Here is a 7,398-nt window from a genome sequence, read left to right on the forward strand (position 1 = left end):
GTGTAAGGTATTAAATTCATAAAAAAAAAAAAGGGGGTATTTGTATGTAATGATTAGAGAAAATGACTAAAGAAACGAGAAATCAACTAACTGACCAAAGTAAATTAAGAATTTGTAAGACCTCCAACTCCACATATGAAAGCATAGCAATGTGATTCAAAAATTACAAGATAGTTACTCAATCCTATCTAATTCGATACTTGAAAGTGTTAATAGGCTATAAAACTTCCCATCCGTCAATTTGACAAATTCAAAATAAGCTCTTTGAAAATAACCTTACCTTTTAATTTGAATCTAAATAAGATCTTAACTGGAAATAAAAAGGTTGCATTAAGCTTAAAATGGATGTTCCCAAAAACACTCGATACTCCTCACAAGCTCGAGAGTGTAGAAGTATGTGAAAATGATTTAAACTTGATCATTCAATAGAAGTCAATTTAGTGTTTGTTACTTATTCCAATTCACAAAACAATTATGGATTTTTCGATTTAGATAACGTGATTGATCTAACCCTAATTCAAATGGCCAATAAGAAATCAAGCTAGAATCAAACATTTGATTAAAACAAAACCAGATTTACTAGATACAAATTAGAAATAAACATCATGTCACATGACTGAAACCATAGCCAAGAAGTCAAAACATGAAATTGGAGAAATTAAGGTTTTAGCCATACATGACTAAAACAAGATCAACAAGTCTAAGAAGAAAATTAAAGTGCTAACATTCTTACAACAATGAAATTAATTATTTCCAAATGATTTCCCAATAAACCCTAGTAGGAACTTTTGGTATAAATCGCCCATTCTTGCCTTCCAGAGAGAGAAAGTGTGTAGAATAGCTCAAAAACCCGAAAAATGGACAAAAGGAAAACTGCCAAATGGAAGTTATGTGCCTACACGCCCTGTGTCAAATATGGCTAAAAGGACATGGTCCCGTGTCACTCCAAAGTATGATGCTATCATTTGACCCATCTCCAAGTTGCATTGCTGAAAATCGACCAAATATGTGTTTGGCACGGCCCGTGTCACAATGACACGGCCCTTGTGAAGCTTCATGCCTAATTTGACACAACTCGTGTGAACTCTTCTTTGAAATTCTTGGTTTCTACATATAAGATCCGAAAAATCTACACCTTTGCTCATGGCCCTTTTTCACCATGGTGAGACACCTTCAACCTTCGAAACCACCTGAAATGGCCAAAAAAGTGTGGAAATGAAGTGTGCCAAATTTTATCCCAAAAAACAAGTAAAATGCATGGATTATTATTGAATTGGAATGTAAAAGAGCGAATTAAACATCCTAAAATGGTGCATATTATGCACCTAACAGGAATCATTTCATACTTTGAAAAAATAAGATGTACTTTCATTTATATAAAGCAGTCTGTGTGTTGACTACCCACAATACAAACATGATGGAAAGTGAGACTTTTGGATACACTAAAAAGCAAGGTAACTAGGAGAAAGGTGTATATATTTCCAAATTCCACGGTTAGCTTACATGTTTGAGATCTACCAAAAATGTTGAAAGGTCAAAGGATTTATGAAACTCACTTGAACCAAAACATATCGTTGTAGATGCTTTTAGTTAGAAGTTCTTAGTTAGTGAGTCCAATTATTACAAAATGGTTGTTTCGTAGAACATAATAAATTGATTGCATTTGAGGTCATGCCATTGTACACAAAATGAATATGTCGTCATACTTAATGATATAACCATTCATCTTCTAGTTTTGAGAACCAGTCGGTCCAACTGTCTTTACCGGTCGTCAACAAGTATTTTTCATCCACAGAAGTTTTAAAGCTTAAAAGTATTTTCTAGACATCCCACATAACTGAAAATTACCACATTTAGTCTTTGAGTTTCAATCCAACATGTAGATTTGATAGCTTTTATATGTTGTGCTTCCCCCCCCCCCCCCCCCCCCCAACAATGACCTTTTTCTCCATACTTCCACATATGAAGAGGCATTATGAGGTTGTTGGATAGTCTTCTTAGTTTTGATTGTGTTGTCTGATGGTATTTAACCTATTAGGATATCTTTAAAAGAATGTGTCTCGATTCCTAATTTCTAAAGTACTAGTCTTTATCATCTCATCTTTATTGGTCACTTTATAGGTTTACCTTTTTCCAGTCTCTGCCAACCCTTGCAATGTCTATTGCTACTTTAGCTCCACTAATATTGAATTTGTTTAAGTTTTCCTCCAATAAATTAACACATATGAATTTTAGATATCCAACGAATGAAAATTTTCCATTGTGTGTATCCTTCTTCCCAGCCACGTAGGTGCTCACCAATATTGAAATCTCTTCCATATTATGGAGGTTAGGCGTCTACAACCCTCATGATTCAAGATGGGAAGTGTTGTGGAAAGATTAGGGATTTTGATCAGATTTATGGGGTTGATTCTGAGTTTTAATCCTTCTTGATCTAAATTTAATCCATTCATCATTAGTTTTGCTTTGCTAGGGGCCATCGCAATGTCTATTCATCTCGAGTACAATCCCACTACTAAAATTATGTATGTAGTTCTTGAAAAGTTTTTGTTACTGTTGGAAAAAAAATACTTTTAATTACTTTTACCATTTATTAAAAGAATCAAAAATACAAACAATTTGTAAAAATTTAAGGAAAATGGAAAATAAAAACTAGAAAACTGGTATTATTGTGATTTAAGATGATATATTTTATCAATTTCTATTAAGAGCTGACTTAGCATTTTGATCGATGATTCAAATCTCATTTCAAATGGAAGATATTGTTGAGCGTGATTTTTTATGTAGGAAACAACAATACTTTTATTAAGACCACTTCAGAAAATGTACTTTGAGAGACTACTACATTTTGCTTTCTTGGAGTGTTTCTTGGATGGTTTGGAGCAAATGAGCTCCACACTTATTTATAGCCCCCTTAGAAAGTTCTTAGATACTAGTATATACTTGGTACTTACTATATTATTAGGTTTCAGAGCTTATAAGATGTTTTGTTTGAGTTCAGATGCGAAAAAGAATTTGGATCTTCATTGTATATCTTCACTTTTGTATAAAGATGCTTTGTATAGGTCTCATAGTTTTGTATCTTAGGTGTGACACCCTCTCATTTTCAAAACAAATTAAAACTTTTCTATACGCTTATATTATCGTTAAAGCGGAAATTCTCAGTACATTTGAAACATGTTGAGTACAAGTGATGGTCTCGATTTAACAAAATCCTAAGTATGTCATAATCAATATAGAAATATAAGTTACAGCATAAATAACTAATGATCCTAAACTCTAATGCAGGTTGTCTCTTAATCACTCAGCATCCTAATCAAGTTCCAGTAGCTTAATTCTTGATATTTGTGATGCATATAAGCAGAGTGGCTTAGGTTGGAAAACCTAGTAAGATACACAGATATTCCAATCCCAAAAAAATTTTATAACAATATTCCTTAATTATCATACCTGCAAAATCAATCGTTACCATGCAATTTCCAAATATATATTCCTACCGATCCTCACAGATAATTAGGAGAAATTTTCTCACCTGATGAACAGTTAAAAAGCTTGACTACCCAGCTAAGGGCTTCCATGGTCGGTGCAGTCATTAAGGCATATGGTTCATCAGAGTATTTGATGAATATGATATCACATTCCATCTACGTTTGTGTAACACCGTAAATTTCAAAACAATTTTTCATTTAAATATAACGGTTTAATTCTTAAAAACACTTTTATTAAAATCTCATTCATAATCAAATTACAAAACATAACTCCATTTTCGCTTGCATAATAAACCAGGATCCTCAAAACATGACTCTTTCTCTGGTGTGTACAATCAAGCTGGTGCCGTCCCGTGATCCTGAGAGAAACCTGAAACACATAACACAAAACACTGTAAGCATGAAGCTTAGTGAGTTCCCCAAAATACCACACATAACACATATTAGCCACTCGAGGCTATAACTCTGTGAGTCTGTGGACCCTACTCTGTGAACCTTCCGGTTCTAACTTTGTGAAGCCTCCGGTTCTAACTCTGGGAACCTTCCAGTTCTAACTCTGTAAATATGCACAGCATAAATCACATAGAATTAATATAGTACAACACATAGCATACAAATACTCTGTCACATAACTCTGGTTACCTACTCAAGGTAAAGTATAGTGAGAAGACTCACCTGGCAAGCAGGAAGCAGATATCCTCACGCTTGCATCTCGAACTCGCCACCATCTATCACATAAGGCAAATGCTCTCTTGAACATAACTCTCGAGACTAGAGTCTATCCTCTCTTGGCACCCTCTTAAGGGTAAAAGACCATTTTACCCCCTTCTTGGCCCAAAGGCCACATTGCTGACCAAACCCTAAAAGTCAACAAAAGTCAACAGTCAAACTTTGACCCAACTTGCCGAGTGCACTCCGGTGACTCGGCGAGTACACACATGTCCACTAACTCTTTGTTCTGCTTGGTACGTAGAGTCCCTCCCTATGCTCGACGAGTCATACTAGACAGGAATCGCGGGGCCACCCCGACTCAACTCACCGAGTCTCAAGAACAACTCGGCGAGTACCGCCTTGAACTCCAGTCCTCTAACCCCTTCCTGACTCACTGAGTCATCCCCCAACTCGACAAGTCTATTCACCGAGCAATTTACGAGAAATCCTAACCCTACTCGTCGAGTCTCAAGAACAACTCGGTGAGTTCATGCCATGCACAAACTCTACTGACCTCCTGAGATCAGATCTGTTTCCCCAAACCATAGATATGGCCTCCCCAAGCATGAATGTCACGTAAAGTTCGAAACTTGATGCTTGTATAACCACAACAAGGCATCAAAAGGAGATTTAATCCCAAAAATGGCAACCTAAGGCCAATAACCCCAAATTGGTCCATAAAGCTCCAAGGGTCAAGGTTTGTGGACCTCTTTGAGTCCAGATCCAAGGCACAAACTCGAAGAGGGACCATTTGCTCCACATAATCATTCTCCAAAAGGGTTAGAAAACCCTAAACCTAATGATCAACACCAAAACTGAAGGAGGTTCGAACCATTACCTCAAAATGATGTCTCTGACTGCTTGAATCGCACCTCCTCTTTGCTCTTGTCACCTTCTTCTTGCTAAACCAAGGGTTCAAGGATCAAAAAGTGACTTCTTCTCCCTCACAACGATTTGGCTCACTTAGGGCTCTCTCAAGGGACTGGTAGCCGCAATGGGAGGCTATAAGTGCCCTTAAATAGGCTCCAAACCCGGGGGATTAGGGTTTCATTAAACAGCGTGGACTCGCCGAGTCCACTAATGGACTCGCGGAGTCCGGACGTGAACCCGGATGAACATCCGCGACCCTACTCGGCGAGTCTTGGCTCCAACTCGCCGAGTTCCTCCTCAAACTCCAAAATAATTAAATAAAATAATATACCTGGGAAATCAGGATGTTACAATTTGTGAGTAATGAGCTCACGCCACCAACGTAATTCACAAGACTGTCTAGAATGATCAAGTGTTGTCACCTACTCTTGAAGGTAACTAGACATATCATTACAGTTGTCTAATCTAGACCCACCATTTATGTTCATCCAAGCGGAATACTATAACGTACTCCCGTACGAAGCTACCATACATCGACACCTGAAAGTGTCTTGGAACAGAACTTTACTCACCGTTCCTAGCTTACACACATTCTTCTAACGAGACTACCCAATATCAAACTTAATTGAACTAGGTATCTTCCATAAGTCTATGTTTATCCCTAGACTAGATTACGATGCATGTAACCAACTTCTAATACCAACTTTATTCTTGGGTGACACTAACCTATCTTTAGAATATATATATATATATATATATATATATATATATATATATATATATATATATATATATATATATATATATTCCATACAAAGTATTAGGTATTATTATTTGTTTGTCTTCTCAACAATGCTACTTTTATATGTTATATAGTATTATCTTATATCCTAACATAAAATAGAATCATATTTGGTTCGCATATCGCACGGTAATAAGAATATAATTCATACATACATAGATATAGATATATATATATATATATATATATATATATATATATGTGTGTGTGTGTATATACATATATATATATACATACATACATACATATATACATACATACCTACAAACATACATACATACATACATACATACATACATACATACATACATATATATATACATATCTTAACATATAATTCAGGTAATAAGAATATAATTCACATATAACTTCCAAAAAAATATTTAATACTTTAATTAATACTTGTATTAAATCATGTTCATGAAGGGGATTATGCACTCACTTGATAAAATGGGTGACTGATTCTTTCGGCAACGCTTCGCTTCACACTTCCAAAGAGACCTAGATGTATAAAGCACAGAGCCTTAGTCTAGTTTCATAATCCTGACGACTATAATTATTATAATCTATATTCCTTAATAATCCCAATGTCTACATCAAGATCTATCAAGTAAGGAATAACCAGATAGGATCATATTCAAGGTACAGAGTATACTGTTTGGAAATCTCACTTTAAACACCTCACTAAATCCAACCTCCATCAATCAGTTCGGCACCATAGCCATAACCAAAACCTGAACCAGAATATCCTCCTCGAGTTCTCACCACCATACTAAAATACAAACCTATAAACCATGATAATATACTCGAGAGAACTCTCACACTGCAAGCTCCTTAGAATCTCCGTGATTTTCCTTGATTCGAGTACAGATCTTGTGCTTTTAGTGGTACGGACCTAATACTACATTCCACACCTATCCGTACTTTCCTCAAGAACCATCACGAATCATCTAAGTCACCTTACCGTGACAATTTACATAAGCTCTATGCTAAACAACATATATATAACCCACTATAGCACTCCCTAGGCTCTCCTAGGAATCCTCGTCTCACTTGCTTCTGCGATATAAGGAACTTCTACCAATATCGCCTGTTTTCTCATGCATGTAAATTATACACAATCTTGGACCAAATAGACGGTTGAATAAATGATTCTACCATAAGCCCACAACCAGATAAGGAACAGGAAATAAGGCTAAATCAATCATTCTAAGTTTATATGATCCTTATCGTATATAATTTTTAGACATACACTTAGCAATTAACTTTGCCAATATTGACTCTAGGTAAATCATAATATCCAATTCCTCTTAGGCTACAAAGCATCACACAAATAAGGCAATTCTATCATGTGATTCCTGAAGGTATCCTTAGCCTTATTCTAGCATGCAGCTCGCATAACAACATACTAAACATAATTCTCATGTATGGGTATTTTCGAAATCACTTACTTGAGCTTGGCTGATTGCAAGCATTGCACCTCTTTTGTTGTAAAAATATTTTTGGAAAAATTATTTCCTTTAAAAA

Source organism: Lactuca saligna, chromosome 8 (genome assembly GCF_052625555.1).
Source record: "Lactuca saligna cultivar CGN05327 chromosome 8, ASM5262555v1, whole genome shotgun sequence".
NCBI lineage: Eukaryota > Viridiplantae > Streptophyta > Magnoliopsida > Asterales > Asteraceae > Lactuca > Lactuca saligna.